The sequence below is a fragment of the Poecilia reticulata genome, chromosome 12 (genome assembly GCF_904066995.2).
Source record: "Poecilia reticulata chromosome 12, P_reticulata-male-v2, whole genome shotgun sequence".
Lineage (NCBI taxonomy): Eukaryota > Metazoa > Chordata > Actinopteri > Cyprinodontiformes > Poeciliidae > Poecilia > Poecilia reticulata.
In genome coordinates this window covers 12,978,717-12,990,841 of record NC_088841.1, presented here as the reverse complement: position 1 = coordinate 12,990,841, position 12,125 = coordinate 12,978,717, and the positions used below count along the sequence as shown (strand labels likewise).

The window sequence follows — 12,125 nt, the reverse complement described above, 5'->3', positions numbered from 1 at the left end:
CAAATAAAATAGTGCCCTTGTCACTGTCGCTTTACTGTGACATGGAGTGTGCTTACTTTTTTTGACTTTCTCATATTGTTCAGCAAATATTCTTGACTGCAGTATTCAGAAAGTGTGCGTCGCTGCGTACAATGGGTGTTACTCTTTTGCAGATCAGTATGTGGTTCACCCTCAGCTATCAGGCTGTCTGTTTGTAATTGGTGTCATGATAAGCTCTGACAAGGTTAGAGGATGGCTTTATGATATGTTATGACACTCTACAGCCACTAATGTGGAAAAAACCCATCTCCCTTTACTCAGTGGTGTCAATTACTGCTGGAGGAAACGTTCATCTTTTGACATTGTTGTTGAACCTATCCATGCCCGGATTGGCCAGCTAGCATACAACCCAGAATATACTTTAGTATCATGATCTAATCTTGACTACGTGTTCAATAACTTAAAAATAAAAATAAATAATACTATTCTTTAAAACACTTTGCCAATCAGTGGAATCTCACAATTTGTTCAAGTTAAACTGTGACAAAGAGAAAATACACATCTAATAATGATATGTCGCAGATAAAAAGATTTTCATCAGTAATATCCTTCTAGTTCTAAGGCCCCTGGGCGCAGAACAGCACCGCGTGTTATCAAATGCTGCTGGTTGCATAAGATGCTCCAATTTTTATGGCTTATTAGACAATAAAACATCATAAAAGAGCAAGAAAAATTTGATGAAGCTAATCGTTCTGTTAAATACAAGAGGAATTGTTGGCATATTGATAGAGAAGATCCCCTTTCGTCACATCACAAAATTGATTAAATTAATTCAAGATGCGATTATGTATGACAGATTTAGCAATGTGCTACAATACCATCACTATCTCATAATAACAAACATACAGGTTTACCTTTCAGTCGTACTCCTACAGTTGAAACAAAATTTAATTCTTCATCTGATTTATTTAAATTTGGCTCTCAGAAAATATCAATTGATAGGATCATATTTACTTAATCTATCAATAATTGTAAAATTAATGTATTTAAAATTAGTTGCATTAACAGAAAACATGTTTGTACTTTAAAACAGTGGAACATTACAATGCTTTTTTTTGCATCTTAATATCGCATAATGAATACAGAAAAACAGGGAACAAAAAACAGAATAATAATGCTAATTTTACTTTGATATTCATTTGGGGCTGTTAAAAAGCCTTTAATGTGCTTGATACACTATTTAGACTTTTGTTTTTCAATTTAAGGACTAAATAGATTGTTTTGAAAGAACGCTAAGCCAACCTGATGCTCTGGATTGCTTTGTAAAACAGCCGTCTGGCAAAACATTTTTAGAAACTATTTAGAAAAGGGCAGGCACTTAAAAAATAATATTGGCAGGTGAGAGAATGAACACTTTTATTATCACCATCAATTAATGTTTAACACTTAAATTTCAGCCAGCGCGGTCAATAAAGTGGTGTCGGTTGCTAACATCGCATTCTTGCCAAAAGCACTTAGGGGAGATGTGCAAACCATCGTTTTCCACAGAGTGTTACTGTTTGGACTTCACACAACAAAACATGCTCTCTATATCTAAGATTAGTGGAGTAGGTACATCTACACTGATCTTTTCAAAAACTATTAAGATATAAATAAAAGCTGTTGCAGAGACAGATAATCCAAGGCAAAAAAACAAAAAAAAGCCCCTACACATATGACTGAACAGGGTCTAGTAAGAAGCAACAACACTAAGTTACTGAAAGATGTAAGCAGCCAACACCAGCCATTGTGGCAATTAACAAACAAAAAATAAAATTAAAAGAAACAGACCAAGAATGTTAATTGCAACATAGAAGTAAAAATTCAGCAATCAACAACGTACAAATAAAGTTAAGTAAAACCAGAATGAACAAAATCTAAAAGTAACACTGAAAACATACAAAAGAGAACTGATCATTTTGCTTTTTTGTCACTTCTGTACTTTTATATTATTGTTTTGTGCCCAACTTTTTCCAAGTACATAGACCAAAGCTGCCTAGCCTGCTGGACAAGGCATGCAAGGCCTTGTGTCGGATGGAGCGTGAATCGAACCGGCATTTTGGGATGAACTCCTATCACCGCAGGAGTGGTCCATTGCTTTCAGACAATTAAATTGACTATTGTTTTGACTTAACTGTCAGAAATTTGATGTGGAGCACATTTTTGTAGCTGGCTTGTATTAAGTAAATTGATATTCTTTCCACTTCTGGTGCATTCAGAGGTTCAGAAATATGTCTGTATCTAAAGCTCAGTGCATTTTGCAACAAGGTTGTGAAGGTTTTGAGGGAGCAAAATCTTGAAATTGAGATACGTCACATTCAATATCCTGGTAATGAAACATCTTTTTATAGGCCATTGATTCACACTAAACCAGCTGATATTAATATGCTTTGATGGGGGCAGGATCTCCGTATTTGTTTATGAGGCAGACATCCGGTCTCCGCTTCAGACCAGACTTAAAAGTTTTTTCTTTGAAGGAGTTTATAGTTACAGTGACTTCAGTTATATCTATATGTTAGACGGCTGCTTCAGAATATACTTTTCTTTGCTCAACAACTCTTGAATTATCTGCAGCTGTTAATACCATTCCCTGTATGCTTGCTCTCTGTTGTTTCTCTCCACAAAAGTTGCATCTGGTCCTATGTTTATGCTTAGCTGTGACTCCTTCCTGGAGGAAGGGCGATCACCGAAATGTTGCTATGTTTTTGCAACAAAAAAGTTGTATGTTCTCTCAACAGATGAAAGAGTTTGCCCTTTTTAACCTTTTCACTCTCTTGGATAAATTACCAGAAAGAACCATTACTGCCCCTAACTGTATGTTGTTGCTTTTGTTACTACTGAGTCTGCATAGCTCTGTTATCTGCTCATGCAGGACAAGGGATTGCAGCACAGAGTATGTGACTTGTTGCAGTTGGGTTTATGGAAATCCATCCAAATGCAATGTAATACACTAAACACTTTTTTTTCCCTTTTTATCTTTTGCCAATTGGCATAATAAACTGATCTTGACTTCATTATAATTGCGACTGTGAAATATGTAATTGATTTTAATCTAGCTAAATGACTGGATTGATTGGTCAACATACTTCTGCATATGCATTTGTTCTGCTTGTTTGGTTTGAGATGGTATTTGCTGTAAATCACCTAACAGAATCGATTGTTCTGTTTTCTAAATACTATGAGTTCTGTTTCCAATGCTAATTTTATGTCACTCCACTTTTTATACAAAACTTTATTATAAGACAACTTCTGGCTGATTTCTTTGGGAGGTGATAATTGCCTGGGTTACTGACATTTGGTGTGAAATACACCAGCCAGTTTAATTGTTATATATACGTCATAACACTGACTCCCTGGAGCTCAGAGAATGGACTTTAAAATACTTCTGTTAGTTAATAAATCACTGAACAGCTTGGCACCAAAATACATTAAAGTCATCTTGTTGTTTATCAACCTTTAAGACCACTTGGGTCGTTTGGTTCTGGTCTGCTCTGCATCCCCAGAATCAGAATAAAACATGGAGAAGCAGCATTCAGTTTTTATGTTCTTCTAATCTGGATCAAACCACCAGAAAACTACAAAACAGCTGAAACTATGATCTCCTTTAAATCAGGACTTAAAGGAGAATTTAGAATTGTCTTTGATTATCGGTAAATGGAACATTGATCAATATATTTAATGTATATTTACTTGATTATTTTCATGATGGCATTTGACAAAATGCCATCAACTTGACTCAAATATGTGACAAGTTAATTGACAAAACAAAAGAGGTTTGCACAGGTGTTGATTAAAAGAATTTGTGATTTATTATAAAACAACATTCAGTTTGTCTGCACAATGAAAAAAGAAAAAAACAACTTATATCTACAACTAATGTATTTTTCTTGTCAAACAAGATGTCCTAATTAGACAAAAGAGTGACAGATGATCAAAATGTATATAGTTCTATTAGACTGCTTATAAAAAAAAGAGAGAACCCCCTTTTCTCTAAATCAATTCACTTTAGCAAAAAAGCACTGTCCATAACAAGCTGGATGATGGACTATTTTGGGGCTGGAGCCATGTGGTGCGTAAAAGCACCAGCAGAGCTAGAAATGGGCAGGCATTAGAAATCAAAAACATTTTTTTTTTTCCAGTTAAAAGATAGATTCAACTCCAAGAGCCTCTTGCAGTTTAAATGAGGAAGTTTCCAAGAGATGCAGTGAAGCTTTTAGTACACAACAAATGTTTCCTATGAAAACTAAATGTCCAAACGCAGGAAGTTCTGAGTCACAGTGAAGAAATTTGTCTGTACAGTAAATAACATACTGAAGGTGGACTATAGTTAATTGGTTTGGGAGACAACAATAAATCTGATAAATAGCTGTTAGCCAAGTCCTGTGAGAACAGTTCGATGTAGGAAGCCGTCCTGTGCTGCCACGGGCAGAGACAGCAATTTTGGCTGAAAATCAAGGAGATGGTTTAAAAAGTGCATGGGGGCTATAACTGCTGTGTCTCTCTTTTATACTGAGGAAATAACCTTCCATATAAGTTAGAAGTAACATCTTCACAGTATTTGTAAACGAACAAAAATGTTGTAGAATAATACAGATTTAATTACATTGGGCAACTAATGCAGACTCTGAACACATCTGTTACTTCCAATCACAAGTTTAAATTCAACATTAAAGTAAAGAAAAAGACACTGACAATATTTGGCATTTATTGCTAAATTAATTTATGATTTTTTTTGTTAATTAATTATTGAAATGACTAGGATCTAAAATAGGCTACAGATAATTTCACCAGCATGTTTCTGCTGACTGCCAGTATGATGTTTTTTCAGTGTTTTTCAACTTAAAGCTGATATAAAACTTGTGGAGGGTGGTAGAGATCAGGGTGACGGTAAAGAAGCCTTCTAATCTTAAACACCCATGCTCATCAACAATGATATATAGTCAAAATACTGATTTAAAGGTAGAAAGCTGATCAGCAATTGTAAGAAACATTTGATTGAAATTATTTTTGACATTCAGATTTATAAAACTTGTCTCATTTCCAATCAGAACCGAAATTGGCGCTCACACCCTCCCGCTTCTCTCTGCTACACTGTCTTCCTGACAGCAGAGGCTACCACGAATGCTCAGGCTGGTTAGCAAGTTGGCATAACGCAGGATGAACAGTTTTCCTGTTATGGGAAGTTGTTGTTATTAGAACATTGAGCAGTGTGTACACGAGCATGACTGACAGCGCTGAGACCTTCCTCGTGCGTCTGTTTCTGACCGAGAGCAGTGTGTTTCTGTAAATGACAACAGTAGACGTAGGACAAGGTGGAGGAGATTGACTTTTTGTCACGCATCATCTGCCTCGTTCCATACTATCACGACATAGTAATACTTTCAACAAATATGTAAAGAAGTTTTTTTTATTATTATTTATAGAAGTTACATAATGCAGCTCTAAGTACATCTGATGTAGTAGTTGCTTGATGGTCATCTTAGCTTTGTTTCTTAATTCTCTTACAGTGCTAGTCTAATCTTCTCTTAAAGTAACCACTGAGAACAATTTCAAAATATGTATGTTTTACGTCTATACTTTTTGGAGGACATACATTTGCTATGACAATTTGTGTTTGTGTATGCCTGTTTTTTGTTACTTGAGCATATATGTCATTTTCTGAGCAAATGAGAAAAGAAGAGAAGGCGGCAGAGAGAGTGGATCACATTTACCCTTGAATAAGCAGGGTAAAAAAAGGGAGGATGTCTGCTTCAGGAAATCACCAGGCAGGACAAGGGAGGCTTGTTTTCTCCATCCTCTTTTTAAACAGCCTTATTCATGCTGCAACTCCTCCTTCAGTCTGGTTCTTTCAAGGGGATTCAATCTCCATTCTGGTCTTGTCACCTGCTTTGCCAATCAATTCCCTTCTCCCCTGTGTGGGGGCCTAAGTGTTCCTCTTTATTCTGAAAAGTTCATAAGAATGGAGAGGCTTGTTCTCCTTATTTGTATTCTAAATCCCGGAGAGGCGAGGGGTTCGGGAAGAAGTGAAGCTTTTTATGGGGAGACAGGTAGTCTTGAGGGAATTGAAACAGACTATACTATATTTCCATATGCTTTCCAATCTTGATTTATGAACGTGGATACCAATATGTATTATTTATACTCTACAATATTTGTCAAAGGAACTGTATGGATGTGAGCAGATGGAGTTCTCTCTGAACTGTTATCAGCACATCTGCCTCAGAGTGGATTTATTTCCCAGTGATACTGGTATAATGCACGAAGTGAAGCAAAACCTTTGACGTAACGTTATGGATGGTTGGCATTCTCAAAATGAATTTTGTACTCCTCTGGGATATTTTGACACACTTCATATTAATATGACCTCGAGGGGACCAAAGGGTTTTTGTGAGATACATGCCAGATTCATGGAGCGGGCTTGACAGAATGAGGGGAGAGCTGGGTTGCATCTAAATATGCTAGGACACATCTGAATCCAAAGAATTATTACTGCTCAGGTTACAGTTATGTCTAGAAATGCATGGTAACGGTCTGCCACTTCCAATTGCTAGACAGCAACAGGAATAGGTAGGCTGGCTGTAGCTAATTCCATTTGCAGTGGATTCTCTCCCTGACCAAATCTCTCGCCTTGGTTGTCTTGTTTCTTGGGGTGGGGGAGAAGAAAAAGGGCTGCAGTGGCACCCTGACCTTCAGAAAACATGGCTGAGCAAGCAACGCTCTGTTTGATAATTAAATCCTCTGGTTGGTCAGCAACCAATCAGCTCAGCTCAGGAATCAATGGCTGATTTTTAAAGCGCAAACTAATTCACTAATGGTCAGAGTTATTCCAATTTACCTGCTTGCTGAATTATTGTATCCAAACCTATTCTGGTTGTGGGAGAATCAATGAAATGCAGAGGAAGAGAGAGAGAGAGGCGGCAGATGGGAGTCGGTTGCATCTGTCATGTGAAGCGGTGCAAGGAGAGTGCTCCGAGGTTGATTTAATAGCTGCCCGGTTGAACAGAGGCAATGCAGGGGCGGTTTATGAGATGGTTCTAAACAGGAGTTGTCTATGTCATAAAGCAAACTAATTAATAAGGTTTCAGCGTAAGCAAAGACTTAATAGTTGAGGTCCAAGGTTTGTTTTCTGCGTGACTCAGAAAGATTATTCACACTGGCTAAGCAAAGGGCAATTAAATTTAGCATGAAATAAAAATGGAATTAACTTCTAAGGCAGCGGACTTGGCAGTTAGGAAAGAATAAAAAAACAAAACCTTTGTGACAAGGGATCTTTTTTTAATTTTAATGTACATGCTTAACCTTTTCATTAACGTGCCAACGGAAACCAAGAGATTATCATGACAAACACGTTATATCTTTTGCTCTCAGAGCAAAAGTACTCAGTTTGCTCCTGTCTTCATCTCGTTCAGAGGAAGTGTGCTAAGACTTGATAGGAGGAACACAACATCCTCAGCCAGCATCGCAGCTCTGCACCAAAGAGAGCGAAATGCAAGGTAGCACCAGGCAGCCATTAGTCACCACATCCGCCACTGCTGCTGTTGGCTACTGTGGCAGGGGAAAAGATGAAGATTGATCATTTGTCAACATGCAAATTGGCTTTCAAGTGCTTTCTCTAATTACTCTGTGGTTTTATTGATGAGAAACCAGCCACTGCTTCCCTTCGATTTACCTTGCAGGGCAAAGTCTTTGTTTTGAATACATCATCCCACACCCATCTTTCAGAAGTCTTTAGAATGTTCAAATGAAATGAGGCAAAAAATATTCCAGCCTTAACGGAGTTTACATCATAAGTTATTTTACAACATTCCAAGGTAACAATGTAGGACTAAATGTAAAAAAAAAAAAAAAAAAGATTTGGTAGCACTTTATTTGAAGGGGGGTGAATAAGACTGTCCTGACACTTTCATAAACATGACATAACACCTGTCATGAACATGAACACGCCTTCATGAATATTTATGACTTTACCTTTAATAACATAAAGTTACCTACTTTTTAAAGTGCAATCACTAATACTTTTATAAAATATTTAAACAGTAATGATTTCTTGGTTAATGTCAAGTTGTCTTAACAAAGACATTTTGAATAATGTCAACTTTGTATTAAAAGTGTCATAATTCACCGAATGACGCTTTATGACAACAGTCATAAATATTCATGAAGGCTTATTCGTGTTCATGACAGGTGTTTATGACCGTGTCATGTCAGTCTTATTCACTCCCCCTTTAAATAAAGTGTTATCAAAGATTGAATCCCGTAGCTGGTCACACTGAAAATTTACCCACAAGACTCTGTGAAATGAAACAGACCTTGAATAAGAATAGCTGGGAAGATGTAAATGACACTGTTCGCACTGCAGCAGCTTCTTGCTCATGCATGTAAATGTCAAGCGATGTTATCTACTGTATGGTTCTCAATGACAGGATCCAAAAGGTCTGCGCCAAAGACAAGCTTGGACAAGTATCTCTTTGAGGAAAGTCGGAATTACTTTACAAACTCTGTAAAGTAATTCAAGCTTTTTTTTTCTCCACTCTACTGCATTCAGTTAAAGGGGGGAAAAAAGATTCCACAACCCAGCTCACCTCAGACCTTATTGAAGAATTGTTTGATATATAATTACCAGCAGAATTAAACGTTCCTATCCGCCTTCCACTCCTCTCTATTCTGTGACTTTTTCTTGTCATAATTGCCTGTGTCTGTAACATTTTTCATTCAAATCACACCATCAGTGCCACAGAGGGTGTGAAGAAGTGTTGCAAGGCTGGTGCACATGGTTTACGTAGCTGCATATTATTTTAGGAAGACATATGTGAGGAAATCTCGTGTTATCAAGGTGAGAGTGTGATTTTTCTTATCCTGTTCCAGTGAAGGCAGTGAGGATTCTGCTGGGAAAACACATGGTACTTGTTTTCTCATGCTGGATTTCACCAGTGTTTACACAATATGATGCTTGCACAACACAGTATGTCTTACCCAAACTCGTCCCAGCCGTCTTGCTTTGTGAACGACTGTCACTTCCTACTGACAGATGTGTAATTAAAAAAACAAAAAAACAAACAAAAAAAACAAATACAGTAAAAGCTGTTTTGCAAGATTTTCTTATTTATTGCTGCTCCCCTCAACCCTTTGCACTAGACTTCATTATGTTTTCCACATTTCTGAAGGATACTCACTGACATATACATAACATCTGCTGTTCTCTCAGGAGAGTGGCCCACTGGCATTATGCAAAAAGAGTTTCTTTCCTTACTTTTTTTTTCCCAGCTGCAGTGGGTTATTTTTGTTTGCTTTTGCAATCCTTATTAGCTCCCCGAATTCTGATGCAATGCCATCTCTTAAAATACTGACCTCGTTTTCATCTAAATGTGAAGCTTTCTCTCTGTTCATCCTCTTACAAACAAATAAGCAACGTGACTTTAGCTGGAGTCTCAGGACAACCACCTGGCTCTTCTGCAGTGGAAGGAGCAGGACGTGAAGGGAGCGCACTCTGATCCTACTGTTTCTAATTTAAAGCCTCAAGTTTGTGAAATGCATGAATCTGAAAAAAAATCTGCAGAGATATGGAGCAGATGGTGGAAATTTAATAAAAAGAGAGAGAGAGAGACAGAGAGGGAGAGAAAGGGTTCCTTGCAGCCCAATTCAATGCAGATTAAGCATCACAAAGCTTTGCTGTTATTTATTACTATGTTTTGTCACTGTACTGACCAAGATATCAGAGTTGCAAAGATGGTGTGTTCTCAGCCAAATTCAACCTCACACATAATGCATCAATAGAGATGCATTTATCTATTACTGCACTTAGCATTGCAAACCACAGAATGAAGCATTTTTATTTGCTTTCTTCACCCAAATTTGTGATGTAAGAATCCTCCATGTTGCACCAAAAATGTTTTTGCAACGCTGCTAAAGCAATCCTAGAAGTTATCAGCATGCACTACAGGAACAAAACAAAGGGATTCAGGCCTAGGTAAAGTTACTCTTTCTAATCCAAGGCAATATAGTTTAGGATCTTTAGGAATTAAACATGTTTTGTTCAAATATGGATTTCTTTGTGTGCTATAGAGAACAAAATGTAGCAAACATGCGCACATAAATTGATCCATGAGTACCACAGATATTTCTTGGACTGTGATAAGGCTGCGAGAGTGAGCATTTTTAGTCAGAAAGACTCTTTCTTTTTCTGGTCTGTATTTTGCGCCTCTTCTTGGGAGGTTATCGTTTGCAAAAACGAGTCCTTGATTTAGGTTATTTCAGCCAACATGTTCCTATTCCCTGTGTTAACTTTGAAAATGGAGTGCTCTTGACCTCATGCCTTTGAAATTCTTTCACTGTCGCTGAATTTCTCACTTAACGGTCCTTTTTTTTTTATGCTGCTGCTCAGAGGCTTTTGCCAGAAGGCTAGGATCTCTATTCCCCTTTCTTTAGTATTCCGCTTCTCCCTGTCAGAAGCGGAGGCAAACTTGTATGTAAGTCTTGTACGACTTTCATCTCTGGACAAGAATTTAGCTCATCTGTTCTAATATGCACCGAATGAAACCCCAATGCATGATTTTTGATTGCAGCTTTTCCTTACTTACTGAATAATTCACAAATCAATTCTTTCAAACTCCAGCTATGAGCCCCAGAGCAACAGGGGTGATTTTTGAGGGTCTTCTTCAAATGTTTGCATTCAAAAAGGCAGCAAATGTCACATTGTGATTTAAATTTTAATGAGGCTGTTTAGGTGTAAGCTATGTTTGCCCTCTGTGGCATAAGGTCTGCCGATTCTAATTTAAATGTTGACTAAAATGTAGAATTTATAATAAGTTGTAGTAATTATCATAATCATGAGAATATATGGTCGCAGAAAAGCTATGAAACAATTTTATCTTGGCTAAGAAAGACAGTGAAAATAGTCGTACACAAGTAGTAAAACATTTCACTTTTACAATCACACAATGTTTTTTTTCTGAGCAGGGTCTTAAAGAAATTGAAATGGGGGAAAAAAAGCCTTTTGATTTAGTCAAAAACGTGTCACATTACACAACTAAAAATGCCCATGAGACAAAGTGCACTTTTGTGGCAAAAATAGTTCTAGTAAAGATATGACAAACAGAAGGAAGGAAAACAATACATTTGACCTAATTTTAACTTTACTTACTTTTTAGTTAGTAGAGTAGACCAGGACTCTAATCAGAGAGATCTATTGTCATCAGAAGCAAGAAGTGTTAATTATGACTTTTGATACATTATGAAAATGAACAAATTCATGAACTAGAATAGGTTAAAATAACCTTGTGAAGTTGTCACTGGGCAGAAAGGAAAATGTCTCCATTGTGAGTCCAATCACATTGTAACAAGGTTCTCAAACAAAAGCAGTGAGCGTGGAGATTGATTCAAGTTTCTGTGCATTTTATTTGGATGTAAATTCACTTTGTCTAACAAATAAGCAACTAGCATCATTGGAAAGGTCAAGTTGTGCACATGATGGATGCTCTCAATCCAGTGAATACTTTGTCTGCAATTTACCAAAAAAGAATGGAAGTGAGTGTCGACACAAATTGGGGCTGTTGGGGCCTCATGTTAGCATACGTTCTGGACTATTCAATCACAGGTATAAAGCAATCAATACCTCGGATGGATGAAGGAGCTTTCACATCCTATCCATCAGCCCATTTTCAGAACTAGTCTGGATACATGAACACAACCATGACTGAATTTGTTTATCATTCCTCATGCAAATCTATCCTGTGCTGCATTCATGGAACCCCTACTAAACTCGTGATCTTTACCTTTGGGAAACTTTAGAGACCACTACAGTGCGATTACTTTCCCGATTTACGTCCAAAAAGGTTTAAGACAAAATTATTCACATCTACCACTGATTTCAAATAATGCAACTGATGCTAACTGAAATATAGCAAACTCCATAAATATTTTCTTATCATTTTAAACATTTCCTAGGATTGGATGTTTGAGAACCATATCAGTGAAAATTAAAGACTATTTAGTCACACTTAATGACAGGATTAATGGGAGACTTAATTATGTGATTTTGTTTTCCTTGTTTTTGGTAGTAGCTGCGCATGCTGTGTTCATTTTATTTTAAAATACTTTATAAGTACCAA

General features: G+C 37.1%; 1 protein-coding gene and 1 long non-coding RNA gene across 2 annotated transcripts in view; one reads left to right on the top strand and one right to left on the bottom strand.

The window, feature by feature from the left end:
* LOC103473837 (uncharacterized) overlaps positions 1-12,125 on the top strand; it is a 61,847-nt gene that overhangs the window by 31,452 nt on the left and 18,270 nt on the right. The window lies entirely within an intron of this gene.
* Positions 1-12,125, bottom strand: part of brinp1 (bone morphogenetic protein/retinoic acid inducible neural-specific 1) — a 123,039-nt gene that overhangs the window by 95,325 nt on the left and 15,589 nt on the right. The window lies entirely within an intron of this gene.